This window comes from Xenopus laevis, chromosome 6S (assembly GCF_017654675.1).
Source record: "Xenopus laevis strain J_2021 chromosome 6S, Xenopus_laevis_v10.1, whole genome shotgun sequence".
NCBI classification, from domain to species: Eukaryota; Metazoa; Chordata; class Amphibia; order Anura; family Pipidae; genus Xenopus; species Xenopus laevis.
The window spans coordinates 103,898,215-103,914,411 of NC_054382.1; the positions used below are offsets into that span (position 1 = coordinate 103,898,215).

General features: G+C 38.9%; 1 pseudogene; it reads right to left on the minus strand.

Moving 5' to 3' along the window:
- Nucleotides 1-10,871: 10,871 nt before the first annotated feature.
- LOC108719735 overlaps nucleotides 10,872-16,197 on the minus strand; it is a 45,754-nt pseudogene continuing 40,428 nt past the window's right edge.

The following is a 16,197-nucleotide window of genomic DNA, read 5'->3' on the forward strand; positions in this document are numbered from 1 at the left end:
TCTCTACTATTAGTACTGAAATAATCGGTTGCCCAGTTGAACGATTTGTTATTTTCTTAATTATAGTTTCTCTTAAGACAAAACATTTTCTTACCCTTTTCCCTTATGTAGCTATATGTTGTGAAGAAATTGTTAAATAAAACTGTTATTATTTCTTAGATGTAAAACAGAGATACATTTTTTACTGTACACTCTTTAACATGTAACATTTAAAGAGAACTAAACCCTAAAAATGAATATGGATAGAAATGCTAGATTTTATATACTGAACTAATTGCACAGCCGAAAGTTTCAGCTTGTCAATAGCAGCAATGATCCAGGACTTCAAACTTGTCACAGGGGGTCACCATCTTGGAAAGTGTCTGTGACACTCACATGCTCAGTGGGCTCTGAGCAGCTGTTGAGAAGCTAAGCTTAGGGGTTGTCGCAACTTATCAAGCAGAAAATGAGGTTGGCCTGTAATATAAGCTGATGCTACAGGGCTGATTATTAAATTCTGTGCTGCCATTTAGTAATTATCTGTATTAATTACTAATCAGCCTTATATTGTGACATTTCTATTCTATGTGTACTGTATATTGTGAGTGGGTCCCTAAGCTCAGTAAGTGACAGCAGCAAAGAGCACGTGCAGTGAATCAGCAGAAAAGAAGATGGGGAGCTACTGGGCATCTTTTAAACACAAATCTTCAGTGCTAAAGGGCTGCTGTTGCTTTGGGTTGGTACAGAAACCCAAAATATAATGTACAACATTTCTAGCTACTTCTCTAAATAAGCTTTAGTTCTCCTTGAATTGCTACAACAGTTTAAATAAAAAATGTAAAAATTAAAAACAAAAAAACTATCAATACCAAAGAGATAAAGGCAAATCAGTCAAATATAAAATCTTTTTTGTGTAGGGTGAAACAGGAATGGATAATGGGTTTCTGAATAATTGATACAGAGTTTCTCAAACTGTGAGCTTTTGTTTGTTTATTAAAATCAGCCTGTTGAATGTGGTACTTTAAGGGTAAGGGCACACGCTAAAATTGGGAGATTTAGTTGCCGGCGACAAATCATCTCTTCTTCAGGCGACTAATCTCCCCAAAAAGCCTTCCCGCTGGCTAGAATCTAAATCGCCGGCAGGATGGCACTCAGAGTGCTTCGTTTTCTGAAGTCGCCAGAAGTTTCTTTGTGATGCAACTCCCAGTGTCATCCCGCCAGCGATTTTGATTTTAGCCAGTGGGAAGGATTTTCGGGGAGATTATTCGGCCAAAGAAGAGGCGATTTGTTGACTAAATCTCCCCGAATCTTAGCGTGTGCCCTTACCCTTATGTTGCTTTGCATGCTGTCAGGGCCGGATTTACATAATGGGTGCCCCTAGGCCCAGTGCCGTTCGTCGCCCCTGTCACCTCTCCTTTATTCGAGGAAATTTTCATCAATGGGGATTGGCGCATGGGAAATTAAAAAAATTATTGTATCTCCGGCGCATTCCCAGTGTTTCTGAACCAATGTGGGTGTGGTTGGGCAGCATGCCGCCCCCCTAAAATCCTGCCGCCCTAGGCCCGGGCCTAGGTGGCCTTTCCACAAATCCGGGCCTGCATGCTGTGTTTTTGTTTGGTGTGGTGAACACACACACACACACTCTCTCTCTTATAGGTGTGAAGGCCCAATCACTCCATTTTTTTTTTTTTTTACATAGGCCTCAGAACTCAAATCCCTACTTAATTACCATCAAGATTCAGTGCTTGTAATGAACTCATTCTTTACAACAATGTTATTAGGATCAGTTCCGTCTTCCGTTCTTTTACGATGTTCCGAGTAACAGTTCCAAAGCTGGAGCGGCACAGGCTGCACCTGTTTACAGCAAGGGATGTCGACTTTCTCCCTAAGCCTGAATATCAGAAGATTGCTACCAGTGTGTACCAGGATTTTCTTTTTATTTCAACTCACAATGTTACACCTAAAAAGTATTTTTGTGTGTTAATGACAATGCAAACTTCCCCCTGACACATATAATCATTTAGCTTGCCTGGAAATATCAAGACACAAATGTTAATTATGGGTGTTATTTATTAAAGTCAGAATGCTAAAAACTTGAAAAATTTGTGTGAAAAAAAAATTTGAATTTTTCGAGAAGATGCAAAAAGTCCAAATCCGAAAATACTCCATCTTCAATCTGTCAAGGTCCTGTAGCAGTCAATGGCAGAGGTCCTATTTGTAATTTGAAGATATTATGGTCTGCACTAGGTTTTGTACTATAATCCGAACATTTCGTGAATTTCTGCCGATTTCGCAAACTTTTTGGGCTTTAAATCCGCCACAATCTGAAAAAGTTATGGTTTTCAATCGACAATACGGAAAAGTCGCGGTTTTTCCTGATCATCGTTTTTTCGATTTTTTTTAATGATAAATAAGGGTAAAACGTAGATTCTACTTTGGTTGTACTTTTTAATTTAAAACATGATAAAAATTGGGATTTTGATAAATAACTCCCTATATCTGTTGTTGGGCTTTACCTAGCTCCTATAAAGGCTTTCTTCCCCTGCTGGCTGATTCTATGTTGGGGGTAGTAACAGATGAAGGAAGGTTTGTTGCCTGTGGTTAAATCTGCCACACCATGGGCGACAAATCTCCCTGAAATGCTTCCCCACTGGCAATAAAGTAAACTACCAATTGGAAAACATTAGCCTTTCTTTAGAGAGCCTTTTTGTGCTTGTCGGTTGTTTAATCCTTCTTATATCCTAAAAAAATGTTTCTGACAATCTGAATGCCTTTTTCCTACTTTTAAACACCCGGGGGTGGGGGGCTGATGGGTCATTGAACCCAGCAGTCAAAAAAACTATTGGACCATGAAGCTACTATTGTATTATTATTATTGTAACTTTGTATCTTCCAGGCTCTCATTTAATGAATCAGTTACATCAAAAAATAAATTTTTTTAATTCGTTAGTATACAAGAAAAAAACCCACAAAGACAAATAAAACTTTGAAATCGCTAAGTCTTTAATAAAGAAATAATTTAGCGAAACTTTGCTTGCACTTTTTTTCAGAGATGGCGACAGGGCGGTGATCCATCGTGCGGCACTCAATTTCTCCTCCCTGGCTATCTCCTATGATGAAGGCAGGGAGGAGAAATCGAGCGCCACACAATGGATCGCCGGATGGCCTTTTCTGAAGAGGAGCGCAAGAGGAGTTTCGGTTTTGACCCGCACAATGCAATTAAATCAACAAAAAACACCAGAGGAGTAACTCACCATTTTACATAAGGGGGCTATTTATTAAACTCCAAATGCCAAAAATTCTAAAAAATTTTGTTTTTACTATAAAATCGGAATTTTCAGTGGAAAAAAACTATAATTTTTCTTGATTTATTATCTTCCGAGGCTGCTAAAAGTTAAAATCCAAAAATACTCCATCTCCAAGCTGTCGGGGTGCTGTAGAAGTCAATGGCAAAGGTCCCACTTCAAATTTGAAGATCTCATGGTCCGCTTTCGGACAAAATATCTGAAAAAATCAAGGGTTTCAAGCAATTTCACAAAAAATTTGAGCCTTTCAGGCATAAAACTCAATTTTTTTTTCCCAAACAAATTTTATTGAATTTTTTTCAATGATAAATAAGGTCAAATCGTGGATTCTAGTTTGGTCGGATTTTTTTTACTTAAAAAATCTGAAAAAAATGATTTTGCTAAAGAAACCCCAAGGTCTTTGTGGGCATGGGCCTCAATATTACATAAGAAGTGGCAACATACTAAAAAGTCAGTGGGCACTGCAATAAAGCAGTACTGGAGATTATTTAAAATTCTAAGATCTGTTATCTGGAAAATGCTCAAAAATATGGCAGTGCATACCAGATAAAAGATTCCTTTTACTTCTGGGCCCAAAGCAACTGCTGGGTCTGCTATCTCTATTTATGTACCCCAGTAGAGTAGGTATATTAGACTGATTTATTTTATCACACAGAAATATGAAGTGTGGATATGTAGCGAGTATTAAGCTTTCACTCATTGCATTCCCACCTGAATGTATAACATTGTGTGACTGAGGCAGTATTTACATAAATAAAAGCTACTAATTCACTGCTGGCAAATCCACAGCCATTCTAACGCAGAGGAAAGGATTTAACACATGAGAATATATAGTTGCTGTGGGCTTGGCAGGATACAACAAGAGGCTGTTGTTATGATTTTTATTGGCCAAATATCTGTCAGTTCTATACACAGTAGGTGGTACAGGGAAGGAAAAGTGTGTCCTATTCATGCTATCAGCTTATATAAAAAGCTTCAGCTGCAGCAGAATCTCTTGCGAGGAACAGATGTCCATCGCCATACTACTTCTTTTTTTGGAGATACATTAAAGGGACATTACACATTAACTTTCCCCTTTCCCTGTGCATTTATTAAGAAGATAATGGATATTTATTTACCTTTGAATTATTTCCCTACAGTTCTCTACAGGCACTAATGCTTGCAGCTTCAGCCTTACCCAAGCAGCCTTTTTCTCACTTCCAAGCTCTCCATAAGTGTCTGTTCACCTCTCTCTAGGGTCCTATTTTGTTTATAATCCTCATAGGTCACATTGGCTTTCCATGACCAGACCACAGAACTCCTTGTCAACTACTAATAGCCTTATTAGGGGTACAATACTCCCTAAATAATATCACCCGACCCAACAAATCCTTCAGGGTTCATTACTTGGATAAAAACTTTACAGTTTTGTTAGGCAAAGGGTTAATAGTTTACAGCATAGGACCCCTAATTTAATGCTCCCAAAGGGCAACAAAATAATTAAAAATAATAATTATAATCTGGATCTATTTCTATTTTAGTGATAAATATCCAGCTCATGAGTTTCACAATCAAGGGGTGACACACACAACTCTCCACAGGGAAATGTGTTACAGCCTGACTTATCTCAATCCCCTTGCTGGACTGACTGTCCCTAAACCTTACTTGTAGGTTCTGTGTGTGTGTAGGGAGGTGGGTACAAGCAGGAGTTAATAAGGTTCCTTAGAGGGCACAATTGCAATAACCCATAGCATCTTATCTGCCACCATAAATGATCTTCCATTGGGTTCCCCAACCAGTCCCACCTAGTAAGGCCAGCCCAACAGTTTGGGAACTGATCAGGGATACTTTGTCAATGAGGCAAGTTGAGGCTGTCGCCTCAGGCGGCAGCGCCCCAATAGGTACCAGGGGCAGCAAAAATGCTGCTCCTGGTACTTTAAGAGCGAATTTCCAGGGGGGGGGAAGGGGCCAGGATCGCCCCTGGAACTGATGCACTTACTGTATACATGTCCATTTGAATTGATACAGTCTACTCAGTAGTATTGAACTAGCTCTCTGGTAACCAAGCAGTCCAACATTTTAAAATTTACTTTTTTGGCTCTGAGACTGTTGGTTTTGTCTCTGGGGTTGGTGAATGAGCCAAAAATGATCATAAACTGTCCCCTCACTTAAATCCAAGCAACACAGAAGAAATACAAAGTAGAATTTGTATTTCCTGGAAGATCACTAGCACTGGCAAATCATCTGTTTGTTAGTAGCATCAGCAAGTGCTTGGTCGGAGGGTTCTGTTCACCTCTACAACCAGCAGAAAACAGAGGCAAACAAAATGCCTTTGCCCAACTTTAATCGCCACATGTATTTAATACAGCACTTTACAGACAGGGGACAAGAGTGCTCAAAATAATTACATGTCATTAGACTTTTAGGGTCAGGGCACACAGGCAGATTTGGGGAGATTAGTCACCCGGCAACAAATCTCCTCTTCTTCGGGGCGATTAATCTCCACTATCTGCCTCCCCTGCTTTCCCGTCTGTTAAAATGTAAATCGTTTGCCTCACGAGGAAACTTCGGGCGACTTGAAATGAATCGCTCCGAGTGCCATCCTGCTGGCAATTTACATTTTAGCCATCGGGGAAACTGTCGCCGGGTGACTAATCACCCCGAATCTGCCTGCGTGCCCTGATTAAACACATATCTTAAAAAAATACATATTGGTCGTCTTCTTTTACCGGCCCAGCCTGTAAAAAAAACATAATGCTTTGATGTTATTAATAGGGGAGAAAGATATAAGCAACTGGAAGGCCAGTATTTTAATTAGTAAAGAAAAGGACACCGCCATAGTTGTTGAAGGATTAATCTGTATTATTGAGGAAATAGGCAAGATGATTGTCTTCCTATGAAAACGCCTTCAGGCAGAGAGGTACAATACTATAATATAGGGCCAAAGGAAAACCTTTAAGACTTACCATACAAGGATGTAACATGTGAGTATGCTTCACTGTGCTTTGGGTTTTAGTTGCATCTTATTATTGTTATATGTTAATCTATTCCATCATAACACAGCCCTTCAAATACTGTCGAGTTCTACTATTATCTGTCGGCTCTGATTTATGAAATGACCTGGATATGGAGGAGCACCAATGCTTTGTACGAATGAACATGGTTATTGTGACAGATTAGTTGCAATCATGCAACATTAAAACATTGGTAAGGCAGCTTTGTGTGTCCCTACCTGGTCTGGAGCTGGTAACCAGACCAATGCAGTTTTCCCTCAACGCATAAGTGTCGCCAAATTTCTAGTTGCACAGATCGACTTTTGCATTCATTGAGAATTCTTGCTCTTTCTCCACAGTATAGAAAACGAACAACAAATCATCACACTAATTGCTAATTACTGTTAATGATATATGGTAGACGTTATCCTAATATTAAATATATATATTAAAAAAAAAAAAAAATAGTGGTGAGCACAACTTTCCCTTGTTTGTTATAGTTTATACAGGAGCAGTGACCAGCTCCATGTTGTAGCTCCCACCCCTCCCAGCTATAGTCAGGTGATCCCACTGGTGTCTAATAAAAGGGCAGCCAAGTTTGGGAGTTTTACTTTGAAAGCAGCTAGTAAGTTGCAGGTAAAACTTAGTCCCTTTGTAAAATGTATAATTAAGCAATTGAATTCTTAATGAATCAGATGAAAATTGAGCATAGGACTGGCCAGATATGGGATGACTTTGACGTAGTTGTCCAGCTTAAATATATTGCAATATATGGACAAACAATCCCTGTGTTGTTTAAAGGGTAAGGCATTTTTTAGTAGCAGTATGCACAAAATGTCGCTGTCTTAAATATATTGATAATGGGTTGAGTGCAGAGGACCTCTTGTAGTAGACGTTATCCTACCTACATGTTAACAAATATATGATTATTATTTTGTTATTCTGCTAATTAGGATAACATTCTTTTTCTATTTTGCGTTAATATCATTAACAACATGTTGTTTACTAAAGATCAATTTAAAAAAAACATTGATTAAGAAGAAAACATTTAGTAAAAATAATCCTGGATTAATATCATCCATCCTCCTCTTCATATAAATTATATGTACAGTTTCATAAAGCTTTTTGAATACTGGGATGTCTTCACAGAAAACCACCATGGTCAACATGCTCTTCCCCATATGGGATACTTTCTGCCTACGACAGATTCTGGAACTTCTTGACGATGCCGAAGCATCTTCAGTATCTGTCATATGGGTCTTTGTTTCTATACAGGAACTACAAGGCATCCACATTACCGATCTTCAGCCCAAAAACCTTCTAGTGCACATTTTATGGGCAAGAACCAACAAAACTTGTGCTGTCCAGTGGTCTCTATTTAAACCACTGGTTGACAAGAATGGAAGTGTGGGATGGTTCAGTGCAAAACAACCAATGGATGTGACATAAGAATAGATGTGGGATGCATTGTTCTTATCTGGGAAGATGCATAACTGGTCTTTGTCTAAGATTTTATGTCCTAGAAAAGTTAATACACAGTGCTGTCTTACAAGTCAGTGCAAGAGTTCCTGTTCTGCTACAAACATGCAAACAGATCCACTTTCACATTTTAAAAAACATATTCTCTTATTTTATGTTTTGAGAGTTATTTCAACATCAAACCCTTCCAGGCCCACTTCCCCCTCTTATGTTTATGTGTTCCCCAGCTGAAATATGTATATTGTTTGAGATCACAAAATCAAATATACTGTACATATCAAATATATATATACTAGAATGTCATTTCTCTATGGGACCAAACTGTATATTATATCCTTATAATACACAAAAGCCATGAATACCTTGTAAATTATATCTGTATAAATGGTGAGTAGTGATGTCATCAGTTATAAACGGTGAGTTCTGATGTCATTTCTGTCACATGACTCACTGAAACTTGTTTATTATAATAAATAAAGAACCCCCAGTTGCAAAATATGAGGATATTAGAAGTTACCTCGGAGTTCCATGACCTGTATAAAAACACTTGGCCTTCGGCCTCATGTTTTATATGGTCACAAAACTCCTCAGTAACTTTTAATATCCTTATATTTTACAAGAGGGGGTACTTTATTCACTATATAAACAGCAGGCTCCTACATCATAATAAAAATTCTGAATATGACTTGTGGTGTTCTCTTCTAGAACTTTCTCACCCTGCACAATGCCTGTAAAACAGAACTGAAAAATCATAACCTGTGCCACATTTGTACCAGCCATTTTTCTGCAGCACATGTAACTTATAATATCTTTATAAATTACAGTAGGGGGTCCATTAACCAATACATCACCAAGGTCTCACCTGCTTATTTTGACAACACCTGAGCCTCACATTTTCGGATTACAGATGTCTGCCAGCATAACTAATTGGAAAACAATAATCGTCATATTTTTATGTTAATTAGACTCACTGGGATTCTTTAGCAAATTATTAGCTGTTGTTTTTTCAAAAAGGTCAAGTTATATTTTTGCACAGAAAAAGTGTAAGGAGAAAAAGAGTGTGTTCTTTTGTTTCACCTTCTGGTATCCAACATCTAGTATTTCAGTTGTTCCCAACACCTGTGTCCATGTGAATACTATCCAATTATGGAGATCAACTGTGTGACTAGGTGGTTTGTGCAGGCATTCAGATCCCAATATTTTACTCTTCTTCATATTGTGCAGATTGTTTACAAAGTGCTCAGGAGAAGCACAATGTTACAAATTGGGTGTAAAACTGGCAACACATGACATGAAACATACACAATCAGGGCCGCCATTAGAAATCACGGGGCCCCGTACAAAAACATTTTCGGGGCCCCGCCCACCCCGGTGCCCGAGCCCCGCCCCAGACCCGCCCCACTCCACATCACAGTTAATAGACCACACAGACATCAGCGCTAAAAAAGTAACCCCCCCACACACAACCTATTGATGGTCAGGGCCCCCTTATAAGTTTAAAAAAAAAAACCCCTATCATTACAGTCTGCAGGCAGGCGGTATCTGAATTCAGGTTCCTAATCACTTACACACATACAGTACATTGGCAGCCATGTTGGGCAGAACTCACATACTTCCCATGAAAACGTTACCCGGTCCCTACGATGTCCCTGCACCATACATATAGATCAGGCGCACGCCTGTTGCTCATTGGCTAGATCTGGTCCCGCCCCAATACTGTTAACGTGATTGCAGCGTTCTTGGGTTGTATAGATTCAGGGCATGGGCAGGAATGTTTTGACCTGTTTCATCTAGTAATAATGTCGCAATAATGTTCGGATTAAAAAATGGCCGCAAATCTTCGGAGCTCAGAACAGGGCCCGGCTCTTTCAAAACTGCAGCACTGCCGGGCCCCCCTTCATGCCCGAGACACTTGTTCCCCCTGTCCCCCCTGATGGCGGCCCTGTACACAATAAACCAAACTAACTATCTGAGTGATCAGAATCTGATCTTATGAGTAGGGATGTAGCGAACTGCCGTTTATGTGTTCGCGAACGCCGTTCGCGAACACCGGCAAAAAATGCGAACAGTTCGCGAACTGTTTGCGAACTTCGAACATCCGAAAATCGTTCGATTCGAACGATCGAAGGATTTTAATCGTTCGATCGAAGGATTTTCGTTCGAATCGAACGATCGAACCCATTCGATCGAATGATTTCATTCAATCCAATGGCTTCGATCGTTCGATTCGAACGAAAATCCTTCGATTTTAGCGATCGAAGGAATCGAATGGTCGAATGGTCGAACGATTTTTGACGCGAACGCCTGTTGGCGAACGTCGCGCGACGTTCGCGAACATTCGGCGGACGCGAACAGTCGAAGTTCGCGCGAACTAGTTCGCCGGCGAACAGTTCGCTACATCCCTACTTATGAGATAATGAATCAGGGCAAAATTACAATTGAAAGGTCAGGAAGAAAGTGATAGACCTGGCACTTCTCCCAGACTTCCTGTTTGTGCCAATCATTCACCCTGAGGGCCGAAAGATCCAATCAGATTCCCTAGAGGTGGGTCTCCTGGGTTTCCTCGAGTTACCTTGATTAATAACAATATACTGTACAATTAACATAATTACAGGCACTTGGATATCAACAATTCTCCTTCCTAATCCCCAATCATTACAGATGGCATCAGAAAACGCCTTTAAATTGTTTTAGTAGGGGCAGCACAATTAAACTTTTCTTAGTTCAAGATAGGCTGGAAAAGAAGCGAGGTTCATATGCTAGGAGAATGTAGAATGGTAATATGGGTTTAATTATCTTTTAAGTAAATGTAAGTATTTATTAGCAAATACAGTGTGCATTAAAAATAAAAATGTAACTTGAATTAAATATAATATTAATATAAATATGTTATTAAGGCAGAATGGTGAAATATAAGTAAGTAAGAAGTTTTTCCAAAATATATTGAAGGGTTGGAGATGCTTCTAGGGCATTGAAATAAATGCTGCCCATTATTAGTAACTCAAACCAACTTCTTGTATTTGTATACCTTTGCTATGATCCAGTGACAAAGACAGTGCACATTTAGCCTGAAGTATTCAAGCAGTATTCAGCGTGCAATTGTCAATCTTTTTGAAAGGACCAGCATTCAGATTCCTCACCATTTTTCAAGCTTGAAGCTACCAGGCCTTTCACCTGCAGGGTCCTGACAACTCCAAGAGACTCTAGGCAAATTATTTCCAGAAGAAGGAGCACAAGTGAGGAAAATAACATGCACTAGCATGGATATGTCTGCTATAGCATGCCTAGAGTGCACTGAGCAGCTACATTTGATGCTTATTGCAGGATCTTCATAGATCTCCGGGTCCATGTGTAACACTGGTGGGTATAAGGCTATGAAATCATTTTTTCTCAGTCTGATTGTCTGGTTGCCCTCAAGCTCTAGAACAAAATCCTCCTTGACCAAACGGATATTCATAGATGCAGCACACAAACTGAATGATTCCTTTATGGCGCTACCTATTATTGAGTGAAGAATTAGACAGAGAGTAAGACAGGCATAGAGATGTTGCTCTTTAAGTGGCACATTGCTATTGAGACAGATGCAGATCTTGCACCTCAATCACATTGCTTAATAGATTAACAAAAATTAGTTTTTTTACACTGGCAAACAAGCAAAACTATCAAAGTGTGAAAATGATGCAGTAAATCTACCTTGCAGATACCTATTATTCAGTATGTATTAACGGTGCCCAAACGGCAGTATTGACATTTCTGTCATTTATCTCACACGGGGTACAAATGAACATTGTAGCAAGTGAGTGAGCTGTGAGTAATCATTGTTGGTACAAAACGATCTGATCAATATTTTTTATTCACACACATTTAAACGGCCTATTTCAGAAAAGCTGCGGAAAGCAAACGTCCTTGCCTTCCCAATGGCCTTCACCTTTTGCTCCTAGCACGACATATTTTATGGCTAATTTCCGGCAATTTATCCTGGCAGTTTGAAGAAGAATTCCGGTGGGAATTGTATGAATAATTTGCATAAATCATTCTGATCGCATGCATATCAGCATGTAGCTCTTGTCTAAATCTGCATCTTTCCTTTTGTAATCAAAACTGACTATTCCACCACCAGCTTTTTTCTAAGGGTTGTAATGGAGCCTGCTTCTCTCTTACAGGCTTTAAATGAGATAAAGCAAATAAAATAATTTTCCTAGAGAACAGCCAGCCACCAAACAACCATTTAAGACAATAAACAACAACCACACGTCCATTGGGCATTTAGCAACTTCTGCACTGAAAGGTTAGTGATCAGACACAAGCCCTTCGACAGCACATGAGATGCATATAAAAAAACAGAATAACAAATGTTCTTTCACTAAAAATTAAATCTGTTTGCAACATGCATAGCAAAAGTGGCTTTGGATGCTTTCTCGCAGGAGGTTTTTTCCTTAAGCGTGCATTTGTCTAAAGAAATGAGGCTGCGGTCAGCTTTGTGTGGCCAGCGCTGTGATTCAATGTGACGTATAGTGAGTCTGTGCATATTCTTTTGGACTGCCTTCGTTACTATAATCAGGCAGAGTCAAATCGGTTGTTGGTGACGAAGCCAGAAAAGAACTGTGGTTCCAGAATATGGCCTCTACAGCGGATAGCCACAAGGCACCCGACACGATAAATTTTAACTGGCAGCACTTTGGCAACAAAAACTTTATATGGTACACAACAGTGGTCCAGCCTCCGCTCTCCTTTCATCTGCAGTCGTATAAATATGAAGATATTAACAGAATTTGAGTGTATGTTTAGAGATGGTAGCTAGCATATGCAGCCATGCCATTTGCCCAAATAATCAAGAGAAAGAGCACAGGCAAAAGAAAAAAACAAATTTACAAGTGGATACGGCGGTTGAAAATAAAGCAGGTTTCCATTTTATATCCTGGGTAACATGGTCACATCATCGTGGCTGACAGTTTGTTCCAGGAAGCATGACAGTCGGTGCCCAGTGCTGCATCACGAATGACAAGTGGGCAAGCCTATCTTATGCAGAAGTTAATCACAATAATAGAGCACAAAGTGTGGCTTAGCAGTCAGATCGTAAATGACAAATCTGTTTTACCTTCCAGTACCAGTTATGTGTGGAAGACGAGCTTGGCTTGTAGCTCAGAGCGATCATGCTGATAATTATTCGATGACAAAAGTAATGAGTCACATTATGATCAACAAAGGGCAGTGGGACTTATTTAGGTCTGTCAATGAACATTAAAATTAAAAATTAAAAAAAAAAAGGGAGTTTTTGGCTTTCGGCAAGCACTGCAAAAAATTTGAGAGGATATATGTGGAAAAGCCTGACAAGCTGCAGTCTTCCATTGCTGCTGTCATAGTTCAGCAGGCACCAGCGAGTGCTACTAACAGACCAGCTGGGTAGCTTGGGATGCCTTCCATTCTGCACCATGAGGTATAGTAAATTATCTAGCACAGCAGAGCAACATCTGTTTCTGTGCTAGTGCCGAACAAACAAGGCAATTTAAGGAATACCCAGGGATCGCTGTGAAGCACATGAACATGACCCCCATTTTTTTCCCTCTCCGTATGCATTTAAAGCTTAAACCTTCCTTCTCCAGCAAAGCCAGGTTTGGGTTTGTTGTTCCCCTCTTTCTCCATCAAGAAGGTCTATTATCACCACTCCCATTTAACCATCCGCCTCTCTTCATCCAATGCATTGCATTTTATTTGAAAGAAAATGTTTCAATATTCATATAAATAGGCAGCTTTAAAATGCTATTTGCTATACTTAGCTTGCATGCCTCCCAGCATTTGTCTTCCAATTTCCACTGAATAAATGCGTACTAATGAGAAACAGAGCAAGCTGCCGAGGCAAAGCTGGGTGACTTGAGTCTGGCCTGCCACCAGCTCGTGATAGGCAGGATAATTGAGTTAAAATGAAAAGTCTTGTCAGCTGAAATACAACACAGTAGCCAAACACCAAACTGTCAATCACCCAATCAAAACACGGTGCAGGTAATCAAAGGTCATTCCGATCATTACCACATTTGACTTGTAGTCTTACGTTAGTTTTAATTAAACATGAATTAAAGTATAAAGCTACCCAAATATAACCAAAAAATATAACTCTTTTTTTTCTGGGGGTACAACTGAGGCTTTTTTTTTTTTCAAAAGACAGAAATTATTACTATTTTTGAGAATAATGAATTAATAATTGAATAAAGAATACAGAGAGAATGAACACAACCGTCTTGTGGGTATTTATTTAAATTTACACTCATATTTTCTAAAAGCATATTAGGCTCCAAACCAAGGATTACTTGAGGATTCCATAATAATCTAAATGCTGATTTGTGTGTTTCTTCCTAATCTTCATAAACAACGCTTCCTCCTTACTGTTGTGTTTTCAAACAAATGGTTAGGCGGGCATGACTGTACCTTGAGTTAACTCTTGTATATTATTGTAAGGAGCACAGATGAAATGCAAAGTGCTATGAAATGAAAGAGTAATCACAACAACGACCCCCGCTACATTGCTCTTTAACACATATTAGCAAGGGAGAGCTCTAACGCAAAGTCATTGTTTCTGGTTGTGTCCTTTCTCAGGGAAGTACAAAAAAAACCCCTCATATAGAGAGATCTGATATTTAAATCGTGGTTTTTCTTATGTTTCTTACAATTTTGTTATACAGGTGAGATCCCTTCTCCTGAAACCCATTATCCAGATTACTTCGAATTACCGAAAGGTCTTCTAGACTTTATCATAGACTTTTTCATTATAAAACATTACATTTAAAAACTATTTTCATTTTTGCTGTGTTATAGTAAAACAGTACCTTGTACAGGATTTCAATGGTCATAAGTACAAATTTGTGGCAAAACAATTCTATTGGGTTTATTAAATCTTTAATTTTAAGTAGACAAGATATGGTGATGCAAATTACAAAATATCCCTTATCTGGACAACCATCAGCAGTCTAGATAACAAGTCTCATAGTTGTATATACTATTTTATTGAAGTCCCAATTTAATCATGTTCCTTCTGCCTAGGGTGCATCCAGCTAAAGGTGGCCATAGACGCACCAATAGACGCACCAATAATATCGTACAACATAAGTACAAGAAACATCATAATTGTTACCCCCTAACATTTTTGTTCGATTTTTGTAAATACTGCATAGGCAGCCTATAAACACAATGGATTGGGTCAATGGTCTGCCTGGTTTCCTTGTTTGGCAGATCCATGTGTTATCAGTGGACCTGGTAGGAAGACAAATGAATTGTAAGGAAAAACACTAAGGAGCTGATTTATTGATGCTCAAATTTTTACAGTGATTCCAAATTTTATTACACTATAATGAACTGGAATTACAGATTTCAAAACTTGAATGTGTGATATATAATAAGCACAAAAATGGGAACATGTCCCCATCTAAAAGCCTGCAAATTAGTGTAGTGGGAGTTGTCCTTGCTAGTGATGGGTGAATTTGTCCCCTTTCAATTTGCTGGAAAATTTGTGAATTTCCCGCAAAATTCGTGAAACGTGAAATATTCGCGAAACGGATTGAAGTCAATGGGAGTCAAAATAATTTTATTATTTTTTACTTTTCATTTTTTAATAAAGGAAACATTCAAGTTTATTCCAGTTACAAAAAAATTCAGATTCAAATTTTGATATATAGGCCGCCTCGTGTGCGTTTGCATGTGTGTGTGGCGATACTAATGCCTGAAAATGCAGTATTGTGTGACAGCAGCTTTTAACATTGTGTGCGACTGGATTTGTGATTGTGCAGGATGCTATGGCAAAAGAGAGCCAAAAGGTCATTTTCACTTCATATATGTATTTCTGTCATGGTAAGGAAGCCTTCACATGTACCCAACTTTACCATTGAAGACATTTGAACTTCAGATTAATGTGTACCTATATTAAAAGAAAACATAAAAGTAAAATTTCTGCACATTCATTAGAACATAACGCTGAACAGATGATGGAGAGATGGTAACATAACTCCATACTTGTACAATACATATAAGGCCGAAAATTCGCCATCGACGTTTTCGCTCACAGCAAAGATTTGCCAAGACAACACTAATTCACTAAAATCCAAAGTTGCATCCAGGGCGCTGAACACTGGCAAAGTAGCGCTAGCGTTGCCTAATTTGCATATGGTGGAAAGTTAAAGTTGAATGGACGTATATTTTGCAGCCAATACATTACACTACCCAAGGCCAGGGAAATAAAATAAAATAGAGTTGTTATATTGCCCAGTGTATAGTTTATGTGCCATATGTTAGGAAATGTAGGGGGGATGCTGGGTACCCCAATAAAAATGTATGCTCTTTTGCAGCCTATCACCCTGAAAAATGAAAAGTCGTCAGCGTTTTTTGGGACTTAGAAAAATTTTCAGCTATTTTTTGAGGAAGTCCAATCTACTCTATTGCACTTCGCTTGGTCTGAGGTGGCGAAGGCAAGTCTG